This window comes from Eschrichtius robustus, chromosome 13 (assembly GCF_028021215.1).
Source record: "Eschrichtius robustus isolate mEscRob2 chromosome 13, mEscRob2.pri, whole genome shotgun sequence".
NCBI lineage: Eukaryota > Metazoa > Chordata > Mammalia > Artiodactyla > Eschrichtiidae > Eschrichtius > Eschrichtius robustus.
In genome coordinates, this window is record NC_090836.1 from 35435776 (window position 1) to 35462337 (window position 26562).

The 26562-nt window shown below is 39.4% G+C and overlaps 1 protein-coding gene and 1 non-coding gene across 8 annotated transcripts in view; both read right to left on the minus strand.

The window, feature by feature from the left end:
• PRICKLE1 (prickle planar cell polarity protein 1) overlaps positions 1 to 26562 on the minus strand; it is a 107562-nt gene that overhangs the window by 58227 nt on the left and 22773 nt on the right. Inside the window, exon 1 of one of the 7 annotated variants that reach the window (XM_068562143.1) lies at positions 11935 to 12024. The exons of the other annotated variants lie outside the window; for them this stretch is intronic. The gene's annotated coding sequence lies outside the window, so the exon portion shown is untranslated. Of the gene's footprint in view, positions 1 to 11934; positions 12025 to 26562 lie in introns of those variants that run through there. 7 annotated transcript variants of the gene reach the window in all.
• TRNAN-GUU (transfer RNA asparagine (anticodon GUU)) lies at positions 12328 to 12400 on the minus strand. The gene has a single exon. It is a non-coding gene; the product is annotated as a tRNA-Asn (tRNA).

The following is a 26562-nucleotide window of genomic DNA, read 5'->3' on the forward strand; positions in this document are numbered from 1 at the left end:
TATTCTATCAATCAGGCAGAATTTGATGTAGTTAGAAATGTTTGGAGTATAACAGTGAGACTCCATTTGATATTCTCACAGCGGCTCAAAAAATACCCACTGACATACCCATTAGAATGGCCAAAATTCAGAACACTGACAACACCAAATGCTGGTGAAGATGTGGAGCAATAAGAACTCTCAGGGGCTTCCCTGGTGGCGCAGTGGTTGAGAATCTGCCTGCTAATGCAGGGGACATGGGTTCGAGCCCTGGTCTGGGAAGATCCCACATGCCGTGGAGCAATTAGGCCCGTGAGCCACAACTACTGAGCCTGCGTGTCTGGAGCCTGTGCTCCGCAACAATAGAGGCCACAATAGTGAGAGGCCTGCGCACCACGATGAAGAGTGGCGCCCGCTTGCCACAACTAGAGAAAGCCCTCGCACAGAAACGAAGACCCAACACAGCCAAAAATAAATAAATAAAATTAAAAAAAAAAAATAAGAACTCTCATTCATTGCTGGTAGGAATGCAAAATGGTACAGCCACTTTGGAAGACAATTTGGTGGTTTCTTACAAAACTAAACATACTCTTACCATACAATCCAGCAATCACACTCCTTGGTATTTACCCAAAGGAACTGAAAACTTATGTTTACAGAACTATGGATGTTTATAGCAGCTTTACTCATAATTGCCAAGACCTGAAAGCAACTAAGATGTCCTTCAATAGGTAAATGGGTAAATAAACTGTAGTACATCCAGATAATAGAATATTCAGCTCTAAAAGAAAGAAGGTATGAAGCCATGAAAAGACATGGTGGAAACTTAAATGCATATTCCTAGGTGAAAGAAACCAATCAGAAAAGGCTACATACTGTATGATTCCAACAATAAGACATTCAGGGAAAGGAGACAGTAAAAAGATGAGTGGTTGCCAGAAGTTGGGGGAAGGTAGAGCACAGACGATCTTTAGGGCAGAGAAAATACTCTGTATACTACAATGATGAATACAGGCCGTCATATCCCATACAATATACAACACTATGAATGAACTGTATGTAATATAAACTATGGGCTTTAGGTGATTATGATGCATCAATGTAGGTTCATCAATTGTAACTAACGTACCACTGCGGGGAGGGATGCTGATCGCGGGGGAGGCCGTGCGCATGGCGGGGCAGGAGGTATGTGGGAAATCTCTGTACCTTCCTCTCAGTTTTGCTGTGAACCTAAAACTGTACTAAAAATATTTTCTTTTAATCTGTTGAGTGTGAAAAAATCAAGAAATAATCATCACATACCTAATATGTAGGTGTACGATGAGCATATGAATGAGCTATGCTAGCTAAGTTTTTAAGGGCTGCACAGCCCTCCAGCATCATAGTTAGAGAGCAGTCCTTGTAGCCTCTCAAATAAATCTTCACGTGAAAACCAAAAGATGGCTCTTTGCCTCTGAAGTACCACCACGAAGGGAAGCTTCCCTTGAAAACAGCCCCTCTTCCTCTGCACTTTTTTTTTTAAAGAATGGATGTGTCGGATTTAGACCTTCTGCTCTGTGGCACTGCACACGGAAACACTTATAAAATTGCACTAAAAAATGGCAGGTTCTTTTTTTAATTAGGAAAAATTTCTAGTCCTTCAAAACTAGATATTTTGCTTTGATTTTATTTGTAATCAAAATATTTCTCTGGAAGCATTTTCTGTAGCCTTAATTACTCAATTAAACATGTTCCTATGTGACTTTCATGTCGCCACTGCATGATAATCCCGCAGATGGCAAAGATTTAATATGGAATTAAACTAAGCTATTAATTATATATACAAGTTAAAAGAAATCTAAATGAATGACCTCTAAAAAATGTTTCTCATACTTGTCTATTTACCTGGGAGATACAAGAGTCAAGCTAGAAACAGAGTAAGGATAAAGTGCTTGTAGTTTGCTACTTGTTTTTATGAAATAAAATACTAGCCTTTTATTTAAAATGCCACCATAGGATAAAAATGTGATTCTTACAGAAGTCAGGTCATCTCAGATCTACTGCTACTATATCTGATTGAAAATTGAAAACTATCCCAAGCTAGTACGACATGGTGTACTTTCATGTACGTTTAACTGAGAGGCAGACGGCGAAGTCTGTAAAAGATGACTTTCACTGAAGACTCATGCTAAAGTGAATAAATGGAGAACCTGTTTTTTGCAATCAGATGGCAAAGATGGGAAACATTCACTGCAAGTTAGGAATAAAAGAGTTATGTAAATATTTTTATCTTGGATGGTTATCTCCTCTGGAGGGAAGACAAAGCAACTAAATGATAATCCAAAATGTATAGATAGTAGAGTCTTACATAACATTATCCTCGGGGAGTAAAAATTCTTTTTTGGTAGTTCTGAATACCATTCCATTGAAAGTCAGTTTTCTCTTCTCCCCTCACTCATAAAGGGAAAAATCCAGCTTGGAGTTTCTGTTCATGGAGGTAGGGTTTGGATCAAATTCATTAGATCCAAAGTTAGGAAAAAGGAAGAATTTGTCAAGTTGGATTAAATTATGGATTTTTATTTCTGCTTCTTTCATTGGTAGACAATGTAATTCATTACTTTAAATGAAACACTGACAGAGAACCTGAAACTCTTTATTTTATACTTTAGAAATGCCATGAATCATTCCCCCTAAATTATATTGAAGTCGCTGTTTAGTGACTTGCTAACTTCCCTAGTCAAACATAAGCTCTCTTTTTGGATCGGCATTTTCTTTACTACTCCCCTGGGGAAACGAAAGAGAGTTCAGCAACTCCTGAAGCTTCCTGACTTTTCCCCTAAGAGTCCCTGAGACACTAGAGAAAAGTACAAAAGGCAAAAACCCTAAATAAGCAAGGAAGGTTTCACAGAGGATCTACTGGCCAAGTGACACAAAAAATTAAGTGTATTTTGTCCAGTTAATATTACAAGAAAATCACAACCTTGTTCATCGAACATATGCCTTATCGCTAAACATCCTAAGGCTTTGTTTTCAATGTACAATAAATAGTGTTAAAACAGTGGTACCTTTCCACCAATGATAGATCAAATACTCTGGATCTCTGATAAATGATCTTTTAGGCTCACAACCCCTTCCCCCTTCACATCATGTAGTTTTACAAAGATAAATCAGAAAGGTTTAAAAAACTATATACTGAAAACCTTTTCCATTTCATGATTGTCTACAGGCAACAACCGAGAAAGCGTATGTGTTTTAATTCAGGAGGAAGAATAACGCTGAGTCCAACTCTTAACCCCTTGCAATTCACATAAAACATGAAAATTCAGAGCCAACTTTACAGACAACTTAGAGCTAATTTTGATTTTTTTGAATATAGTTGACGTGATATTTCTGATTCAATGTAAAATGAGCAATGGTTAATAATCAGAAGCATATCTTTCTCTACAAGGCGGATGATAACATAATGAGAAACAAAAGCATTATTTTTTTCTTCTTCATTTATTTATAACATATTTCTCATTTAAAAATTTCTGTTCTCGGGCTTCCCTGTTAGCGCAGTGGTTAAGAATCCACCTGCCAATGCGGGGGATGCAGGTTCGAGCCCTGGTCCAGGAAGATCCCACATGCCGCGGAGCAACTAAGCCCGTGCGCCACAACTACTGAGCCTGCGCTCTAGAGCCTTCGAGCCACAGCTACTGAAGCCCGCGTGGCTAGAGCCTGTGCTCCGCAACAAGAGAAGCCACCGCAATGAGAAGCCTGTGCACCACAACTAAGAGTAGACCCCGCTCACCACAACTAGAGGAAGCCTGTGCGCAGCAACGACGACCCAACGAAGCCAAAAAAAAAAAAAAAAAAAAAAAAAGGATTTCCATTCTCCCAGCATTTCTACTTCTAGCAGTAAATCCTAAGGAAGTAATCAGAGATGTGCAAAAAGGTTTATGTACAGGGTGTTCCAAGAGTAATTTTTAATTCTGAAAAATAAGAAGTGCCTTGAAGATTCAACATTATGGGACTGATTAGGAATTAAATAATTATATTCAAGTGGTATAAAATTGTGCAGCTATAAAAATGATGCTATAGAACCAGTGCTGTCCAACAGAAGTAGAGTGTGAATGATATTTGTAACTTCAAATTTTCCAGTAGGTGCATGAAAAAATGTTTTTAAAAAGTGAAATTAATTTTATTACTATATCCTATTTAACCCAATATTTCAACAGGTAATCAATATAAAAATTAATAATGAGGCATTTTCCCTTTTTTTGTACTTCCTCTGGAATTTGATGTGTTTTTTGTAGTTACAGCACATCCTAATTCTAACTAGCCACAATTCTAGTGCTCAACAGCCCATGCTGCTGTGGTGACAGTACTGAACAGGGCAGTTACAGACAATATTTAGATCTAGAAAGTAGTTAATAATGTATGAAAATTTAAAAACAGATTATATGACATATCTATAGTATGATTCTAATTGTATGCTTTAAAAATTCATGAACAGGAGAAAAAAGCATAGGAGGGTATAAGCCGAAATGCTCACAGTATTATTCTAGGAAGCGGGATTATAGTTATTTTCTTGTTTTCTTTTTTCTCTTCTGTATTTTCTAAATGTTTGAAAATAAACCTGTATTATTTTGAATTTAAGAAATGATTCTGTTAACATGCTCCAATCAGCACTGATTAGATTTATGATGACCCTAGACATTCAACTCTTTCTAAGAATTTGATCCCTGAAAAGTAACTGTATTTATTTTGTATTTCATACTAGTGAGTACAAATTTCATTGTCCTTAGAGAATAATTCACCACTATGTACAAGATTTATATTTTGAGCATGAGCCCTAACATTTGCCCCTTAAATGTAGTGTGTGTATTTACAGTATAAGAACTGTGAGTAAATTATTTCATTGCCTGTTAAATAACCATTTTAAGTCTAGACAAAAATCATAAATAGCCATTATTTATAAAGTTTCCATTCAAGGTACTCGGGAAATTGTATAATAAATAGGCCATGTGACCAACATCTCCTCGTACCCCCAAACCACACACAAAAAAGAGAGAGAAAATATATAAAATTGGCAAAGATGCTAAATACAGACAAAATCCACTTTGAAAAAGGGAGACTAAACTAAAATGACTGTTGCAAGCTCGGCATCCACCTTAAAGCATCAGAGAGCTTACTCTGCTGACCCTCTTCATCACTGTAGCCCACCCTCCCAAACCCCACACAAAAGGCTCTTAAGACAAACCAGCCTATATTTCCTCTTCAACCATCTCGTCTCAATATTCCCCATCACTAGCTCTGCACTGTCTAGCTCTCTGGCATTCCTCATTTTATCCTCAACAAAATTCCTGTGACCCTTAAGGAGGTCCAGAAAACGTCTGACATTAATTTATTTTACTGATAAATATTTACTGAGCTCCTACTTACTGCATTAAAGTGGGGCTTACATCAGCTAGGAGAAATACACAAAAACATAAATATACAAAAATAATTTTAAATGGTGGTAAGGAAAATAACCGAAATGAAGAGAGTGCTATGGAAGAAGATAATAGATTGGGGCTTGGGGCAGGAGCAGGGTGGTGGTCAGGAAAGCCCTCTCCAATGACAAAGGACAAACCCACTGATGCTGAGGCCTGATGGATGAGAGGGAAAAAGCGGGAAGAAGTGCCTTCCTGAAGATGTGCATGTCCCAGCCCCGGGTGGATGGGAGCCCAGGTAAATTCAGGAATCCAGGGTTGGCTGGGTTAGGGTTAGGGAGCGGAAGAAGGCTGGAGCCACTCCAGCCCGTGGGAGTCTAGCAGAGGGGCCAGTGTGTAAGCATGGTCATTACTAGTATTAACGACGAGAGCAATAGATAAAATATAAGCATTTTTGACAAGCTAAGGCACATGCTAAGAGCTTTGCACACAATCATGGACTAATTCCACACAGCAGCCCTTTGAGGTAGGGGTGGTGAAGCACCTGTGAGGTTAGAACCTTGTCTGAGGTGACATGACTCGTCGAGGGCAGGGCAGGGGTCTGCTGACACAGCATCCTCTTGGAGGAACTGCCTCCCCTTCCAAGTTTTGCACCCTGATCCATTGCCACCAGAGCTATGGGCAAAGGCAGAGTTTTTTGAAAGAGGATACTGGAAAAAAAACAAAGAAACTGAGATTTCTGTTCCTAGAAGGAGAATCCTATCTTATGGACACGGAAGACCACATTCGCTCATGTCTAAACCACAGAGGAAGGACAAAGAAAAATATGTGTAGCACGCTATAGCAGATACCTGCAGGTTTTGTCTTCCTGACGCGTTATTTTCATTTTTTTTCTAGTAAAAACTATTTTCTTTGGGCAGCTCTCCCTCCCCCTCTCTCGGTCTACAGTGGTTTTGGTAGGGCAGACCCTACCCCTGGCTTTAGGGCTGAGCACATGACTTTTCACACCTAGGCAACTGGAACACTTCATTCCCTCGGCCAGTTTCAGGCTCAGAGATGGCACATGACTGATGGCATATGAGCTCGATCTGGGGCTTTCCTGAATGACTGAGAAAGACGTAAGGTCACAGACGCTGGTGTGCACACCGCCTCCATATCGGACGACACTGCCTGAGGAGGAAGCCAGTGAGGAGAAAAACGTGCCTGGAGATGAAGAGGTAAGAGTCCTTATGAATCACTGCGCACAGGGGTTCAAACAAACTAGAAGCAAGAGTTACTCCTCGACTTTCCAGCTGAATACACCAACAAGCTCTCTTTCTCTGAGAAGCCATTCTGAGTTGGAGTTTTCAACCAAAAAAGACCTAGTGTGGATTAGAGTCAGAGCAGACTGGAGAGAAATGAGGGCCAGAGTAAGGCCAGTATTAGCCAAAATGGCAGAAAAGTGGCCATTATATGACCACTGAGAAAGCAGACACTCGGATGGCTGCAGTAAAACTGTTCCTCCTTCTTGGCGGCAGGCAGCCAACCAAGTGGAAAGCACAACTTTGAGATGCAGGTGCAAACAGCCAGCAGTCAGGAAAGAGTTACTGGATGCTTGAGGGGCGCCAGACTCCGCGCTGGGTGCAGGAATATGTTGATGAACAAGACACAGTCCCTTTCGCCCTTGGAGTTCATAGCTACTCCAGAGGGAAAAGGAAGGAAGCACAGGTGAGCGTACCTACATCATAATTTACCTACAAACTGAACACAGTGCAGTAAAAACAGCACCTGATGAAAAAGAAAGTCTTGGTTCTCTGGTCTAGACATAAACATCATCCACTGAACTATATAATGAAAGGCTCAAAAGTGCAGAGGCCAAAAGACAGGGAGACCTGGAAGATGAGAGACCAGCCCTCGTAGCAGCAGCAGCTATGGGCAGAAAGGCTTAGAACCAGAACTGCAGGAATCTAAGTGGACTCTGGTCTGTTTCCAGAAATAAAGTTGCTAAAGAAAGAAATCAATCTAGGAACTGAGAACAGAACGTCAGGGGGGACACCGCAAAGAGCCAAGGTGAAAAATGCCTCCAGCTGCTACAAAAGGACATGAACCCTGCAAGACTTTTCTGGCCTTTACCACCATAGCTCTCAGTAGCTCATCTCTCCTCCTGACCAATTACTATATTTCCCTGAGCAGTTCTACATCCGGCTCCCTCCTCAGTGAGGCGGGACATGAACTGCTCTGCCAAACGCAGGATCCAGGCCCCCAGAACTTACCAAGAACACCTGGTTTCTGGGTTCCTACATTCCTGTGTGTCCAGCCTTCAAACGGGGCCTCTTCCCAACTCGCTGTGCAGATGTGTAGGGTTTTCACCCTATTTGCTACGAAGACTCATTAAGTTTCATGCCCAAATCACAGATGTAATTCATATTTAGTGGAGGTGAATGCTCTTAAATTAACTGTTTGGAAAAACTACATGTAGTCCACCTAAAGAGTTATTTTCATTCTTCTCCACTCTTCTATTTACAAGATCTCAACATAAAGATCCCATTTGGGTGTTGCTAAATTAAAACGCCTCACTCAACACACATACGCCTCCTGAATTATCTGTTTTGTGTTAACTGGGACCTGAGGGGAGACTCTTCTTGAATAAATGCACCAAGGAACAAAAACCAAAACCCAGTAATAATGGACCGAGACAAAAGGACTTAAATACCAACTCTGATGATTTGAGCAGTCATTTAACCATCACATTGATTCACTTATGCAACAAATTTACAGTGAGTGTTTACTGTGTATCAGACAGTGATCTAGGCTTTGGGGGTAAAGCGGGAACAAGACATTTTCTGAATATCTTGTATGTACTGAGTACCAAACTATGCTCTCCTCCTTCGTGGAGATAAATCCATCTTTCCTTCCTACTTTATTGACTCTGCCCAGGATATACTCTTAAAAATGGCATGTCCATGTCAAGACTCAGTTGTTCAAAGAAGCATTCTTTCAACAAAAGCAATCTTGTAACAGTAATACTAAAAAAAAAAGAAAGAAAAGAAACCCCAAAACAAACACAAAAAACCTTTAAGATCATCTAATTCAACCCATCATCTACAGATGACAAACCTGAGGCAAAGTAAGTTAAGGGTACTTCTCCAAGGTGGTCCATATCATTAGTGCTGAAACAAGTATTAAATCTCTTGGTTTTTCATCCAGTGCTTTCTTCTCCTGCACCATCCAATACGGTAGCCACTAGCCCCATGTGGCTATTTAAGTTTAAATTTAGAATTAAAAATTCAGTTCCTCAGCTGCACTACCTCCATTTCAAGTGCTCAACAGCCACATAAGCTAGTGGCTCTTGTATTGGGCAGCGAAGAAAAGAGACTATTTCCATCACTGCAGAAAGTTCATTGGACAGTGCTGTAAGGTCTAAAACACACTGCTTGCGTTATTCCAGCTCAGCACTTCTCAAACTTTAATAGGCAGAGTACTCAATCTGTGGGGGTCATGTACAAATGCTGATGCTGATACAGTATAGGTCGGGATGGGGCCTGACATTATACAGTCCTCATAAGCTTCCGTCCACAGAACTGCCCTGGGTCTGAGGACCACACTTGGGAGTATGGAGTGTCAAGGTTCTGGCTCAATACTGCAGTGAATACTGAAAGAATTAGTGTCCTAACAGTTTAATGTGTAGGATGTTTTTGTCTGCCCCATGAGATTTTAAGCTGCTTAAGATAGAGCAACGTGGGCTTCCCTGGTGGCGCAGTGGTTGAGAATCTGCCTGCCAGTGCAAGGGACACAGGTTCGAGCCCTGGTCTGGGAAGATCCCACATGCCGCAGAACAGCTGGGCCCACGAGCCACAATTACTGAGCCTGCGCGTCTGGAGCCTGTGCTCCGCAACAAGAGAGGCCGCGATAGTGAGAGGCCCGCGCACCGCGGTGAAGAGTGGCCCCCGCTTGCCACAACTAGAGAAAAGCCCTCGCACAGAAACGAAGACCCAACACAGCCATAAATAAATAAATTAAAAAAAAAAAAAAAAGATAGAGCAACACATCTTATACTTCCCATCCCTCATCATGACTGCACAGCGTAGGGATAGACCAGGAGTAAGTTTTCCTATCTATAAGTGCATTACATTTGGTGCAAGTTACTGCAATGCTACACATAAACACATACACATAAACAGTTTCTTTCCTTTTGTTTTTTTGGCCACACCGCACGGCTTGTGGGATCTTAGTTCCCTGACCAGGGACTGAACCCAGGCCCTCAACAGTGAGAGCACGGAGTCCTAGCTACTGGGCAGCCAGGAAATTCCCTCCTTTTCTTTTTAAAAGACACCAGGTCTTTGATCTAACCATTCATTGCCTTTGATTTCCCAAAAGTGAGACACTGGTAGCTGTACTATGCCAACCTCAAGAAAACACATAGGAATTAATTGTATTTAATGGCTTTAAAATGAATTGTGAATTTTACTAAAGCATACATATTTAAAATAATTTTTAAATAGTTGAGAAAATATATATAAGGTATATTTGATAGCTGAATGGATGCTAAATAGTCTCCTGAAAGTACAATTGAATATCCAAGTTGTCTCTACAATTAGAAAATGATTAAAATATTTACAAAAATAATACAATCAGAAATTTTATCTGTGTCTTTAAATTACTGTGGCCTTATTTCCTAGCCTGGAAACACAGAGCACCCTTTCTTAATGGGACAGCTGACAGCTGTCTTGGTATGAGCAGGCACTTCTCTAATTCTTATCATAGTTTTCCATCAGCAATTTCCATTTTCCTAGAAATTTCAGTGATTACTATATATAGTCAGTTATTAATTAACAACTTTGTATTAGGTATAAGAGTTCAATCACTTTTGTATCTAAAAGTCACATATTTATGCATTAAGTTTCTAAAGAAATGAGTCCTTTGTGCCTTTCTAAATGTATTCCTTATAAAGCAACAGGAAAAAAAAGTTTTATTAATGAACAAGACTGAAAGAAATGTCAAGTATGCTAGAGTTCTGGTTTTGATTTTGGACTTCAGAGAAAGTAAAAGAAGCAGTGGAACAGAAGAGCCCTGTAATTACAATCCAATGTCCTAGAGAAGACTATCTGATATCTCTTCCAGTTGGCATTCGAGCCGGTGTAAGAAAATCAACTGCGATCAGTACAACACAAAGTCATCCCACCTCGTCAAGATCATCGGGAATTACACTGGGAGTAGGTCATGAACCTCCCTGGTTTTGTTTAAGACCTTCTTGGACACATTAAAAGATGGAAATGTTTCAAGAGTTAAATCAATAAATTTATTTATGCTACACAACCTAAGCCAATAAAAGTTTGTGCTAAGATTCCTCAAACTCCTGCTTCATTTTGGGGAGGGTTAACTAAATGAGCATTTTTTCCCCTAGGAGGAGAGTAGACTGCTCTCCGGCAGCAAGATGGCAGCAGTATGATGGTTGACAGTTTGAGTCTGGACTTACTGGCTGCATACAAATTCTCCACTCAGCCTCCTCATCATGTCAGCCTTAGGAAAATTAACTGTCTTTAAGACTCAGTTTCTTCATCTGTAAAATGGGAATGAGAATAGGATTGCTGGGAGCATTTAATGCAATACTGATCATATGGCACTTGACACAGCAAATAAGCATGTAGCACACAGTAAGCTTTAAATGAACCTTAATTATTTTTACTAGGTCTGAAAGGGATATATCATAGCTCAGTGGCCATGAAATATTTTCCTTCACTTTCATCAAGCTCCTTTAAGACCTCTTACTTTGTGTTTGTATCTAGAAATCTTCCCTTAAGATATAAAAAATATCTACTTATGAGAGAAATAAAAGATGTATTTGGGGATTTGTTTTTTCAAAACAAGTATGTTATCTGCTCACCTGGAAATGCTCTATAGCCCCTATTCAGAGAGAAAATGATTCAAAGACACTGAAGTATAATCTCAATAAATATAGTATCAATATCCAGATTGAGTCAGTAACATTAGATACACTCCTCTAGAAGAAAACTTTCAGTCATGGGGTTGCTGAAGTGAGGTCCAAGTAGCTCAGAACGAAGTAGAAGTAGACAAATTCATAATTTATATTGCATAGGGGAAAAATTTGACTTAGTTCACAAAGAGGACTGTTTTTGTCCTTCAGTATCTAGTCTGGTTGTTGCCTATACAAGAATCATGTCAACTCCTCTCTTTTCTTATTGAGCGCAGAACTGACTGAGAAAGAACAAGAACCATTCTCCTCATCAGGGACAAGAGACAGTGGTCCCAGTAACAATCGCTCAGGCTGGCCAAGCTCCCATCATCAGCCAAAGAAAGGGCTTGTGTATCAGCACAGTCAGGTGAGAAGGGGTCTGATGTGCACACTGCCTGCATCAGGGTGACCTTTCTCTGAAGGGAGGGCGGTAGACACATTCCCATTTAAGATGTTTATGACAGTGCTAGTCAGTAACAGAATCCAGGCCCCCTCCAGTCATAGGGCACGGGGCAGTGGGGCGGCCTGGATCAAGGAAGAGAAACAGGCTTGACACTGCACATGTGCATAGCACTGTCCCATCTACAAGGTCATAATAACAGAACTCACTTGACCATGGTCCTCATGAGGTTGGTACAGTTATTTTATCTTGTCAAGAAATGAAGGTCTGAGGGGAAGATGGCATGCCCAAGAAAACCAGCAACGTGGCAGAGGTAGGAACTCCATCCATGTCATTCTGTGGGCAGAGGGCGAGAAAAGGGTTGTGGGGAGGGAAGCACTGAGAACTCGGCTGTGGCAGCACTAGATTTCACCAAGGTGTGGTCCTTGTGGCCTTTGGTTTTATTTTCTACACTGTCAAAGCAAGTAAGGTTATAAAACTAGGGTTTTTATATAATTTTTCATAATATCATCAAATATTTCATCTCTATTCAAAATTTTCAATTTGTTTTTCAATTTGTTCTTTTTTTTTTTGGCTGCGCCACTTGGCTTGTGGGATCTTAGTTCCCAGACCAGGGGTTGAACCTGGGCCCTCAGCAGTAACAGTGCAGAGTCCTAACCACTGGACCACCAGGGAATTCCCTATAATGTTTTAATAGCAGCTTTTTCCTCACCTAACCAGGATCCGAACAAAGTGGTACACTGCGTTTGGTCACTAGGTCTGTTTAGACCTTTTAGACTAGAATAGCGTCCCCATCATTTCTTTAAATCACACTGGCTTTTTGAAGCATCACAACTGTTGTCTTCTAGAAGGGCCACATTCTGGATTTGGTTGTTTCCTTATATCGTCTTTTAACATATTCTGCTAGCCCCTCCATTTCCTGTAACCTGTGTCATGTTTGATTGGATTCTTGGAAAGAAGATTTCACTGGTGGTGGTATGTTTCACATTGTTTCACATTGCTCACGTTGCTTCCTACTGTTTCATATCAAGAAACATATAAGATTGCTCCGCTGTTACCGAATTTCAGAGTGATCACTTGGTTTAGTTGGTGAGCACCGTATTTCTCCATTTTAAAAGTGGGTTTCGTTTTACTTTGTTTTGTTTTTGTCAATCGTTAGTATACGTAATTTTTTTGGTACTATGTAGATATGCTATTCCTCAACAATTTCTCAATTTTTGTAGCTATTTTTTATGTTATGTTTGTAAATCTATCATGTTTTACCAATTAAAATCCTCCTGCAACATTCATTATTTGGGTTGGGAATCTGGTGAGCCAAATCTGCCCTACTCCCACCTCCCAGTGTCACATTCATAGACCCAACCGCAGGTTCAGGCCTTTTTCTCCACGTGCCAAGTAAAGATGGTGGGCCTTACCTTTTGCAGGACAGGGGAGTTCCATCACGATATGGACAGAATTCAATCTCTACCCAAAACTCTAAGAACAATGCTAACCATCTGGTAAAATTAGTTATGCTTTTGAAAATGTTTATTTTATCAAAGTTTTATATACACACACAGACACACATACACTTTTTAAAAGCAAAACAGTGCTAAAAGGCTCACAACAGAAACAGTAGTCATCTGGCCGCCCTTGGCCAACAGAGTCAACCACTTTTAACTCTTGTAGTTATTTCTTCCACTACTTACCTCCATATTTCTAAATAATATGTAGAACTATTACACTTAATTTAAAAATTTTAGTCATTATCTCTGACTTTCTCTTATAGTAGATGAGGATTAGCTGCTTTTCCTATTACTGGCTTTGGAGGAGACGTGAACGTGAACTCCTAAGGTGACCACACTGAATTTTGACAACAACTAGCACTTGGTTAGTGGGCCTTAAAATACTGTTGAATGTCATTGGATGAATGATATAGATATCCAAATGCATAAAGCCAGGATGCATTCTGCAGTTTCTCATAGCAAGTATGCATTGAGCAGAATGTAGGAGAAATACCTAATCTCCCCAAATCACATACATTTAAGTTGGTTATTTGTATTTTGTTTTAGTATGTTCTTAGAAAACATTAAAATTCAACACATTAAAATATTTTTAAAAGAGGAATGTCATGAAACTAATTTAAAGGACTCAGTAAAAACATCTCTGCAGCCCAAAGATCTTTTTTCAAGTAAATTCTTAATTGGCAGTAGAGAAAGAAATCTCTACTTTCTTACTTTAGATGTGAGAAAGTAGTCTTTTCTAAAAATGATCAGCAAACAGGCTTGAAAATATATGGGAGACCTTCCCTGGAGTCATGCAGGCTCAGAATTCAGCCCTTTGCCTCACAGAATTTCAAAGTTTGATGCTAAGCCAAAAAAAAAAAGTATAAGTTATGAGTACTCTGAAAAGACTCCCACCTCATTAATATGTCTCAAAACACATTGCTTAAGGGTAAAGTTAATTAAATCACAGTACACATAAATTTGAAATGGATGGATAATCAATCACAGACAAAATTATGTTATACAAAGACAAAATAGGTGTTGTGGACATTAATAAAAGTTAAATGAAAACAGATTCATACAATGGAAGGAATTTTTCACCTGACTTGCTGCTGCCTCTTTGTATTATCCAGCTTTCGGGACTATCTGAGGCAAACTGATGAAAGAATTAAATATTCTTCTTCACTTGGAACCCTTTAAAGTGGCAAATCTTCCATTTAGTACTTGAGAATTTCTCAAGCTGACTTCAACCAGCATCAAATTTTCTAACAAGGCACTAAAACTCTTAAATTTACTGGCTGAATTATGTAGCTTTGTGAATTTTCCAAGAACTCTCTCTCTGTGTTTTGTTGTTGTGTGTCTTTGGGCCTTTCACTTTCATTGCATTTCAACTATTTTGCAAGAAGAGAAAAGAAAGAAAGAAATTGAAACCAGCCATTTTGATTACTTGTTAATAGTTCTGACAAAATAGACCCTGAGTTTTGTTTTTTGTTTTTTTTTTTTTTTGTAATTAGCTGCAGGCTCCAAGTATTCATGTATTATTACTTACAGGAGCAATCTGGAGCAGATTTGAAATTATTTTCTGTAGCTGGAATAATTTCTACCCCCTGTAATATTATTTCCCTTATATGTCTAGCTTTTATAACATTGAATCTCAGAATGGGGAGGCTGTTAGAATGAGCTACTTTCGGGGCTCCCCTGGTGGCGCAGTGGTTGAGAATCTGCCTGCCAATGCAGGGGACACGGGTTCGAGCCCTGGTCTGGGAGGATCCCACGTGCCGCAGAGCAACTGGGCCCGTGAGCCACAACTACTGAGCCTGCGCTCCGCAACAAGAGAGGCCGCGATAGTGAGAGGCCCGCGCACCGCGATGAAGAGTGGCCCCCGCTCGCGGCAACTAGAGAAAGCCCTCGCACAGAAACGAGGACCCAACACAGCCAAAAATAAATAAATAAATAAATAATGAAAAAAAAAAAAAGAATGAGCTACTTTCAAACCTCCACTTGAGGCATCTTCCTAGCAAGTGCTGATAATAGGAAGTGGTGCACGGTGGTCAGAAGAGCAAGGGATTGGGAGCCAGATGGTTTTAACCATTTCTAACAGAGGCTAACAACAGACACCCAGGAAGTACTTGGGCAGTTATGTAATGTAATAGACACACAAGAGCCAGTCGCACAATGCAATAGACAAAACCCCAGGATGTGGATTTGGAGCTTTGTAGACACCTGTGTGTCTCAGGATAGGTTACTTCTCTTCTCTGAGGCCCAGCTTCCCCAGCTGCCAAATGGAGAAAATAATACACCTAATTCACAATGTTATTTTTAAAAACCAAATGGGATAAAATGTGTGAGGCTCAGAAAGCATGAGCTACCATTATTAGAACAATTCAGATTAAAAACTGGGAACTGGATAAACCTACTTTCAAGGTTCTCAGATTAACAGTATTATGTACCTAATGAAGGCAGTGATATTTATAACAGACAATTTTAATTTATGAGAGAAGAAAATCAAGGTTAAATTTCACAGTATATGTAGTTGAAAAAATATCCTCTATCTTTAAATCTCCCTAATATATTAACAGAAAAACATGCATTCGTGCTTTCTAAGCATAAGCGTAATATAGGCGACAAAAAGGACAATCCAGGGTCCTCCCCTGAGGACAGTCCATCCAGGAGTACACAGCAGTCACGCACACCAGAATAACTAACCACACAAGACCGTATAAGCTAAGTGGTGAATAAAGGGTCCAGAATAGTAAGTTCCAAGGAGCAAGGGCTGGCTCCCTTTCAGGAGGTGTGGTCAAAGAGGAGGGGGAATTTGAGCTGGGCCCTAAAGGTCAGTTTTCCAGAGAGGAGGTGGGGAAGAGCAAGGTCATTATTTCAGATGGAAAGAATGTGCTGGCCTACCAACCCCCATCTACAATTTAAACTAATCATAAAGCTGCAAACCAAAGTCTCAGAAGGTTCCCTGATTTGGCGTAAGAAGAAGGGAGAGAACTTGTGCAGCTTACAAGTTTCTAGATAAGGTCGCCTCTCCCCACAGGAAGCTAGAATAAAGGTATGAGGAGTAACATTAAGGAACAATTGGCACCCATCCCAGCGTTCCTCATCCGCCAGGGTTCCCAAGCCCCTGTGGCATCGAGGGGTCTTGCTGAAGCTGGTCAGAGGTAAGAACATACATCCAACAAGCTACAGCAGAATCCACACCAAATGGGGGTTTGTGAGAATACAAAATAAAGAGTGTAAGAAACACAAGAGGGAAACGGGTTAAAATACCTGTTGTTGTTAAGCTTATCTTGACGTAGTTGCAGGGGTCACATGCAGAGTTCTGAGTGGGGCTTCCAGTGACTCAAAGTCTCCTTTATGCCCTGGGATGGTGTAATGCCCCCATCCTCCACCCCACTGCTACTGACCATCTCCACTTGGGTGACTCTAGGCACCCTTTCCTTTCTCCTTCCACAGTCTATCTCATAGGATATGCATGCCTTCTCCCAACAGTGGCCTAAACCAGAAACCTGAAAGTCCCCATGGACTTCTGTCTCTTCCTTAGACTCTTTAATGGATGGGTCACTATCTCCCCAGTCTGGTCTCACCTCCTCTAATCTATATATTCTCCAGACTGCTGCCACAAAGAGTCTCACTTGCAGGATAAAAATCTCAACTCCTTTTTAGCAAGGCAGAAAAGGGCATCATTATCTGGCCCCAGCCGACCAGTCTGACCTGAGCTTCCAACACTCTTTCCTTGAAATTTGCATCCTGGCAACATCTAATTACCTGAGAGGTCCCGGAACCCACCCTACTTTGGGGCCTCCCCGCCTTGCAAACACTCTTCCCTCTACTGTGCTGACAACTTGGAACATTTCTACTCATCCTTCTAGCCTTAGCTCAAGTCCTTTCTCTGCTCTGATTCTTTCCTGACACCTGCCCATGTGCTGAGATGCTCCCTATCCAAGTATATCCTAGAACTGTGACAATTTACAATGTCTGTCTTTGCACCTGCTTTGTAAGCTCCTTGAAATCAGGAACAAAAACCTTTTTCCTTCTAGCTCTAGCATCCTGCACACAATGCCCACCCAAACAAAACTTTGTTGAGCAAATGACTAATTTTAAAATGAAAAAGAGAGGAATCGATATTATTTGGTTAAAATCAACAAGTTTGAAGAAATCCACTGGGAACATTAGTCTATTTAATTGGAGGTGGGGTGGACTTGCATGGGGATATTCTCCAACAGTTTATCTTTCCTTTGAAATTGTCAAGCCAATGAAATAGACTCACGCATGTTGTACAACAGGGCAAGGAAGCAAAGGAGCATTTGTTTAAAAGAAATGACCTCTATGGTACTACCTGAATTTACAGGGTTTTGGAACTGTTTTCCACCCTGCTGGTACTCAAATTTAACTAGAATATTTTCAACCCCTTCTCTACTACTAAAACAGCAAAAATACCACAAAAATTTAGAACCAGCCAGGCAACAGAGATTTAGCACCAACTTAGCTTTGAGAACTCTCAAAATTACATTCAAAGCCCCCCTATAAAATGGGAGATGTTATGAAATTGTCTTTGCATCCCTTGAAGAAAAGGGTGACACACAGACTCATGCTGGAAATCGCAGGACTGAACTCTAAAATCCTCAAGTTTTGAGTATTTGGTTAATTGCAATCATTTACTTTCCTTGGGAATTAATAGAAACCATCTGCTTAATGATAAAGCTGAGCTCTGCAATTATTTGAGGAAACATGTGCTGTAGTCGGAGTCTTATTGAGGAAGCCTGCTAGACATACGTATTTTTTTTTTATAATTAAAGCCAATCACATTCATTAATTTAAAAATGCTGGGTTTTTAAAATATATCAGCACCACCCTTGTTAATATGCACCTATGCAACCTTCAATTTTAAACTTATGGTAGGTTAAACAGCTATAATTGTACAGATGGCTGTGATCACACATCAGAATGTTGAGGTGATCATGAGAAAAAAATAAAGATGAGAAATAAATGTCCACTCTGAACCACATACCCGCCTCTGGGTCTCATGCCTGTGTGCGGAGGGATATTTCCCTCTCCTAGCAAACAGGAAAATGGCTGAGTGCTCCAAACAAAATTCCTTTGAACTGGCCATTTCTCAAAGCTCCTGCTCATTCTAACTGCAGTTCTGCTAGCAGATGTGAAGAAAAACAGGCAGCTTTTGTTACACGGCAGCCTAGAAAATGGGAAGAGCCAACGTCTCCTCTGAATGGCTGTAAATATTGATCCACCTGTAAAGAATAAGGGTGCCATCTCTGAATGGTGGCAAATAAATAAAGCAGGAGGAGAATAGAGGAAAGAGAAACACACACGTTGGGCCAAGAGCTCCAAGCCAGTTTCTTCTGTGTGTGTGTGGCCCAAGGGCGGAGGAGATGTTTATTTGGACATCTTCCCTTCCGAAAAGAAGCCAGCAGACTGTCTGCTTTTGTATGCGTCCACTGTTAGAGCCCAGTTCATTTTTAACCAATGTAATGAAGGATTTTGAATTTTTAAAACCAGTTGGTAAGAAACAGCTAATCCTCACCACTCCAGCCCACCAAAAAAAACCCACTTTGGCTCTACAATGTTTAACTAGGTATTACTTGGTCCTTAACCTACAGAACAGCAGAGGGGTTAAGAAGATGGGTTTTGCAAAGTATGACAGACACTGACTGAAATCTCCATTAGCCATTCACTACCTGTATACATTTAAGAAAGTTACTTAATGTCGTAACACCTTATTTTCTATTTCTGTAAAATGGAGAAAATAATAGTATCTACCATAGAGGGCTGTGAAAATCAAAGAAGATAATGTATGAAAAGTGCTTAGTCCAGGGCCTGGAGCAGAGAAAGTGCCCACAAATATGAGTTATCTTTGTCATTTTTATTCTTATTATCATTATGGCCAGTCTTACGGTAGAAACTAGCAGGAAAATCTTAGGAATCATCAAGATTCCTGAGGGATCACCCCTGCCAAGGGCATCATTGCCAGAAAGAAGGCACCCTCTCTCTTCTTTTGAAAAGGAATCCAGGGAGGAAGTTGAAAGAGTTGGGCTGAGGTAGCTGTGTGCAGTACCACAAGCAGCCATTCTATCAGAAATGTACACAAAGACCCTGTTTTAAAGTTGAGTAAACACAACAAATCTTTTGGCAAAGAGCGAAGAGGTGTTTTAGAATATGAATATTTGTATGCCACCCTCAGTTTCTTTTTTAAAAAAGTTTCAAACAAATATGTCCATTGTATTATGTCATCAAAAGGCATATGGGTTCTAGAGTCAGAGGGACCAGGGTGCCTCCCCCATGCTGCCACTTACCCTAGGTGACCTGGGGCAAATCACTGAATGTCTGCCTCAGTTTCCTCCTTTGAAAAGTGGTGATAATAAAAATACTCATCAAGTTATGTAAGCATTAAATAAGCTGATACTACAATGGGTCTTAGAACTGAATTCATTTTGCTTATCATTGTAAAGATTAAAAGAGATAATGCATGTAAGCCTTGCATGTATTAAGTGCTCGTTACACAGTACCTATCATTCTTACTGTAAAGAAATTAGAAAATAAAATGAACAAACCAGAAAAAAGTAAAATAACTCAATTTTTACATGGAAACTTTTAGAATTAAATAGTATAAAAATGACCAGAATTGTGGTTGGAGAAAGACACTATTTCCAAGAAAACTATGGAAATTTATTTCCCTAATAATCCTTTAAAAAGGAGTCTGGACTAAGACGTTCCAAAGGTGGGAGATGACTTCTGTATTTCCCTTTTAGACCCGTTAACAGTTCACAAATTATTTAGTGGAGGAACTATTAATAGAAACCTGTAAGACAGCAAAAGTATCACAGGAAGCAAGGCAAATGCCTACTAAAATGGGAAGCTCCAAGTTCAAAAAAGACTTTTAGCCAAACCCAAGAGAAGAAAGGGAATGCATTTATTAATGTCAACAAATCCAAGTCCTATTCGAGGTGTAGGTTTTAAAATACGGAACTTTCTCCCTAAAACCCAGGTTCAAGTTCCCTTCATCAACTCTTTCCCTAAGGCACTGGGCAATAATGGGTATTAATATGAAAATTTCTCTAGTCTGAATCACAGAGAATGGACCTAGACCTTTTTTTTAACGAAGAGTACCATACTAGGTAGTGCAATACAGACACTTGGAGGGGAAGGTCCACTTAAAAGTATTGCTTTGAGTGGGCAGCTTTAAAAAAAATTTTCAAACTCCTTCAGAATACACAAATTCTGTTAGATTATAAAGGAAAATAGAATAAACTTAGCCCAAATATTTTGGGGGGGTTTAAATAATATTATTTTGTTTAAATATGTGGAAAACAATAATCTTTCTGTGGGACTATAAAATCAGTTTAGCAATGTTTCTTTGCTTTCCTTTTCTTATCCTCACCTCCAAAATTTAAAATCTTTCACAACATATGTACTGATTACTACATACATATAATTAATTTTTAAAATAAGAATGCACAAAAATAATTATTTTCAATGTATTTTCAAGTTTCAAATGACACAAGAGTTCAGGGTTAAATTTTTTCTCATGTTTTTTTATGGTCTAACACATAATTTTGAAATGTGACACATGAGTATTTGTAAGTTATAATAGAGTCTAAATATTTTAACAGTAAGAAATAAAGCTTACTTATTCAAGAAGAGCTTTTTAAAATCGTCCCTCTAGGATCCTTCTAGAATAACCATTATTGCTATACAGTATTTTCTTTGTATGTTACATGGTTACTCAGAATTAGCAACAACCTTACTCTTATTCCTAGCGCATATAAACCTTTCATTATTTCTAGGGAAAGTAAAAAGAATTACACCTTTCAGCATTTAATCACCAAATTTGATTTTCTTTACAAATAGCCTGAAGGTAGGTCTGTAATATTATGTATCTCTTAATTCCACTTGGAAGGTAAGCAAACATGTACCAGCCCACTTAGTGCCTGAATACAATCCATATTCTTTTCTGTGGTTCAGACATAAAGCCCTATTGATTATGTTCAAGTGGCCACTTACAAGGGTGCCTTAAGCAAGTGCTTGTTGAATTCACTGAAGGAGGTTCTCTGGCCTTGGCAGAGGCAAAACGCTACAGATCTCACCACCACCGTGCCCCAGCTTGAAGGTTTTGATGGCTTCCTAGGGTAGAGGATGAGGCCCCAAACTGGGAGATGTGGTCCTCCGACCTATCCAGCTTCATCTCACAGCATGCTCACCTTTGCTCTAATAACCACCAACAGTAATAACTACTACCCACACAGGACCTAAGCACTGGATATAAAGCAATTAATTTCATCCTTACACCAACACCCTTTAGTGGAGGGACTATTATTACCCCCACCCTACAGAAGAGATTAAATGACCTGCTTGCGATCTGCCAGCTAGCAAGTGTGGCAGCCGGGATTCAAACAAGGACAGTGTGGCTCCAGGTCTGAGCTCTCCCTTCTTGACACTTACACAGAGATAGGGTCTGGCACAAAGTAGGACCTCAATAAATCTTTATTAAATGACTGAACAAGTGACTTCTACAATTAGTCAAGAAGTCTATACGGTCAATCCTGACTTCCCAGTTTCTACACATAACTCCATTATGAGTTTCAAAGGAGGATTTAAATGGATAATGCAGAAATTTGCTCAGCAAATATTGCAGAGCACCTACAATGTGCCAGGCACCCAGGCTAGAAGGAGACACTGCCCTGCCTCCAAAAAGCTGATGGCCCAGTGTAGGACACAGACCAAGAACAGGCCACTAATTGTTACCGGAGTGGTGACTGCTGGATGCCACTCAGCCACAGAATAGCTCGTCTGAGCTGCAAAGAGCTAAGCCTTGGGGAGGGTTCAAGACAACAGTGAATGCTCTATAAATAAAGCCAGTTTATTCAACACATATTCATTCTGCTTTAACCTTTTGTGAGCTGGCCTGCGACAGTGCCTGGCCTGAGGAGCCACTCAATTACTGTTTGTTAAATGGATGAAGAAAGGGACAAATGAAGGAAGCAAGCCAACTGTGACTGGTCACCTTGTTTGATGACCTTGGAAAATGCATTTCAGGTTCTAACCAAACTTGCAGGCTCATGTAGTTCAGGTCTCTCATTACATCAGAGCGGGAGAGGAGCCACAGTTAGCAACTCCCTGCCCCCCACATATGCTTCCCTTAAAAATGGGGGGTAAATCAATAATCAAAATAGCAAATGGAACTCCAGATTTTATATCACCTATTCACACACCACCCTCTCTTCCTTTCTGCAAATACTTTCTTTTCAAAGATGTCCATGTTTACTTAAAAGATGCTTTAGGGATTGGAAGGGCTCGATCCCTCCTTATGTCATCTGTGACACATGGAATACATGAGTTATTACAATTCTGAGCTTTCTGTGGGAGTCATTTTGTTTTTATAAAACTGGCAAATCAAAATTCTAGGTTTCATGACTGCTTTATGTAACCATGCAAAGTTTTTCTCTCTGTATAAAAAAGGTTCCTCACACACATTAAAATACTTATTCCAAAATCATCACAATTTTTTCAATCAAAAACTGAACAGCTTTGACATTTTAAAATAAGAAACTGTCACTTGCAGAATTTGATTAAACTATTCTAATAGCAAGCTGAAGTCATTAAAATTGGCTTTCAGAGAGATACTTCACATGCTTCGTAACTGGCATACTGTGATGACAGCCTCCAAATCAGGCTTCCAAGTAAGACGGTGTCTCTAAAGACTGGATAAAGGCATGTCACACACGAGCCGCCCATTAGAAATGTGTTTCAATCTTGTTTAATCATACAAATGCTACATCTTCATAATAAAGTAATACTATTTTGCATAAATAAAATGTAATATTTACACTTTAGTGCACACATATTCTTGTGTTAGAAATGGAAAGATATTCTGAGAAACACTTATGCCACCTTAATTCAAAAGTAAAGTACAAAAGAGCATTTCATAATTCTTCTCTTTGTCCATTATTAACATTAAGGGTGAAAAAGGGAGGGAACAACCAATAATTTGTTAATGGTTTACGAGAGAAATACCAGGTTAATTAAAACAAAAACGGCACAATGTTTCCTAAGATTTACTACCATTTTATTGAAGGACAAACCTTCTTTAAAATTCCAGATGTGAAAGTGCCTTAGGAAAATTCCGATGCTGTTGTGGAAAATGCGGTGAAGGTCTCCGACAGGACGCGGCTTGTCTGGGTCCCCAGCGGCTCTCCCGGGACCAGCAGATGCCAGCCGGGAGTGGGCGCTGGACCACAGGCTCACTGGACAAGCACCACTTTTGCCTTTGGGTCACTAAGCTACAAAGAAACGCTCTGTTTTAAAAGTCTTCTTACAGAAAGTAATAAAGTGCTATTTCTTGGCTTTTACGACCTTATATTCTTTTAAAGAACTTCATTTTCCCATATAGGAGCCAGAGCTGATGTATACGGTTGATATGGTATAAGCCACAGCCAAGGGAAGCTAAACTGAGAAGGCAGAAGATACTGTTGGAAGCACAAGTATATTGAATTAGTTAATTTTCTTAGGCAGTCAAATAGCTACCAAATAGGCAGGATTTTTTTTTTTAATCTGAAATTTAACCAGGAGTACTGAATTGAATGATTTATTTTACACGTCTTTTTTCATTTGTGAGATGCCCTAGCTTTTAGGTTGCAGTGTAGAGGGTAAATTTCTGTAGAAAACTGAGAAATTGGGAGCAGTAAGTAGTTTGAAAGAAAAGAAAATCAAAGGACAATGAGTTCAGGCCTATGTGAAGTGCTAGACGTGCACTGAAACTCCTTCAAAGAAATCACTTTTTCTTCTTTGTCACTAATATCATCTCTCATTTCAACAGCCACTCTGTTTCCTGGTGGTTTTTAGAAAATAATATTAACCTATATAATCCATTTAGCCATCAGAGGTCTTTTATTTAGAAGAGTTATTCTGATGTCAAGATGCTTAAATGCTCCTTCCTAATTAAAATGTACCAAAATAAAACCTACTTAAGACTTTCCATGGGAAGGGAAACTTCCTGATCTCTCTTCCCTTAGATATAGGCTACCGACCTGCCCTTGGCAACAGTATTGATTTTACCTGATTTGATTGACCACAATTGAACAGGTTTTTACCACGTTCTCACAGCGGGGGAAGTACATTCCAGGTGCAAAGTCTGGAGCCTGTGCTGAAGGTGTTACACGATACACAAATCATTGGCAAGCAAAACAACTGTATCCATGCTCCCTAAACATTGCTTCACAAAATTAATGTGCTAACCATTAGTTCTATATACGCTGGAAAAGAAATAAATAGTAACAAGTTCTTCAGACAAAGTGGAGATATAAATTTTTAAATATCACAGATAAAATGGGAAATCATTCAACATTTAGATATTCTTAGTCTTCGAACTCAGTATTCAAACTTATTTATACCATTTCTATTGTCTGAGACTATTTGTTGAAGAGGGTGGAAATAATGCCAGAGACAGAGTGTGGGAGAGAGAGAATAAGTGATCCAATTTTCCATTAAAGGCAAGCTTTTGTTAATTCTGGACTAGGCAGTTATTTAGTTACATCTGTGCTTTGCCGTGGCTGAAGTCAGTAGCCCCAACACTGGACAGTCACCTCACACACGGCCACTACTGTTCACAAGCAACGGTAGGCAAGAATGGATGTGCATCTGATTCTGGAAAAAATTTCCCTTAATCTTGGCAGGTCCCTAGCACCATCTTCATGCAAGAAACACATGTACCATTGGCAGTTCTGAAAACCAGTAATAATATTGCTAACTTGTGTTAATAATATAAAAAATATTAATAGAATCCTACCCCCCAAAAGAACGAAAATGTCTTCCAGGATTTGTGATGCCTGAAATGCTATAAATCTCTGAAGACAGGTTATATCCTTCCCACTTCCCTGAGGCATTTGTCACATTGCCAGACAAGATTAGAACCAGATAAGCCTCAGACACTTTTTGAAGATATTAGAAAGATCATGTTAGGGGAAGTGGCTTAGGGGTTATACTTTATCAAACCAACATCCTTCAAATGCCTCCTACTAATAATATACTGTTGTCTGCTACAGCAAGATGGTGGATACTGAGGCAAGAAGGGAACCATATACTTAGTAATAACCTTTATTCTGTTTTCCTTTTCTGTGTGCTTGTGCGGGAAAGATCTATTAAAAAGATAATAACACAATAAGACAATAGAAAATAAGACAATAGAAAAGTCTCCAGCACCAAAGGCATTTTTCACTATGAAAGCCCTTTCTAACCACTCCCAGTCACTTCTCTGACCTTCTTTTTTCTAAACTTTCCTGTTACTCCACCCAAATTTTTCTCCTGAATAGTATTTTTTTTCTACTCCATTCGACTCACAGTTTTGTAACACTCAGTCACAGAATAGCTTACTACTGGCATCTACCTTCGGTGAATATGTGTTTTCACATGCGTTATTTACAGTAGAAAGTTAATGCTGTTCTGTCCAAGAACTAATGAACTAATTTGGTTTAAATTTAAAGGTCATACTTTAGAAGCCCACAAATGTTTTTCAATTGCAGGCAACTATATACATTACAAATCCTCACTAGAGATTTTATCAGGGTGTATAATGAAATTCGTCTCATTTTCCATTTTAGATGTCCATTTTTAATGAAAATGACTCAATGCTTATGTACAGTAACTATGAAAAGTCATCTCTAAGAATGGCCAAGATACATTGCTAATTCAAAATCACCGTGGGAAATCTGTCAGTCACTGAAGTCACCTTACGGTTGCTCCCAGACAAATAGGTGAAAATGTAATGTCTCACCCCCCCATTTTCAAATCAATCAAAAGGCAAAGATATCTTATCTCATTTATTGTATTAGAAAATTAAAATATATGTGCTAACATGGTAAGATTACAAAGGGAATGATTAGGAGGGGGAGGGAAACCTCACTAGAGATTGTCTAAAAGAGTGAAACCCATTTTGAAGATGTAAAAGATGTTGATAACAGACTCAAAGTATATTATACACATAACAGAGCTAAAGGAAATTAAGAAAAGTTGCTAATGTACTTGAAATGTTCCTGCAAGCTGAAGTGAATTCTGAAATAAAGCGCCTCTGGAAGATATCTTAAAAATAAATTTAAAAAAGAAAAAAATTAGAACTAGCAATGAAAGAAATGAGAAATGAATAAATGAATGAATATACGTAAGAAAAGCCAAAGGTGTAAGGATTCACTAGGAAATAAATGAGAAAGAACCAAAGCAAGGCAAAGACCTGCAGATAAAATTTAAATATCAACTTCATACTGTGGTGAAGACACGAACAGTTTCCTTATATGAAGAGTGGCTTCAGTACCCTAAATCACAGATGGAAAAGAGAAAAAAATA